At 36.6% G+C, this 202-nt stretch overlaps 1 protein-coding gene across 1 annotated transcript in view; it reads left to right on the top strand.

Moving 5' to 3' along the window:
- Positions 1-202, top strand: part of LOC110423457 (CCCH-type zinc finger family protein) — a 4689-nt gene that overhangs the window by 3617 nt on the left and 870 nt on the right. The window lies entirely within an intron of this gene.

Here is a 202-nt window from a genome sequence, read left to right as displayed (position 1 = left end):
GATTGATCTTCATCGTCGACTTCAAAATGAAAGGTATGAGGGTGACATAATGGATTTTGTTTATATTGATGAGGTGCAAGATCTTACAATGAGGCAGATTGCTCTTTTCAAACATATTTGCAAAAATGCAAGCGAAGGCTTTGTTTTTTGTGGGGATACAGCACAAACTATTGCCAGGGGTATTGATTTTAGGTTTGAAGAT

This window comes from Theobroma umbraticum, unplaced genomic scaffold, assembly GCF_002168275.2.
Source record: "Theobroma umbraticum cultivar Fairchild unplaced genomic scaffold, ASM216827v3 scaffold_20.0, whole genome shotgun sequence".
NCBI lineage: Eukaryota > Viridiplantae > Streptophyta > Magnoliopsida > Malvales > Malvaceae > Theobroma > Theobroma umbraticum.
This window is presented reverse-complemented; position numbering and strand designations above follow the sequence as displayed.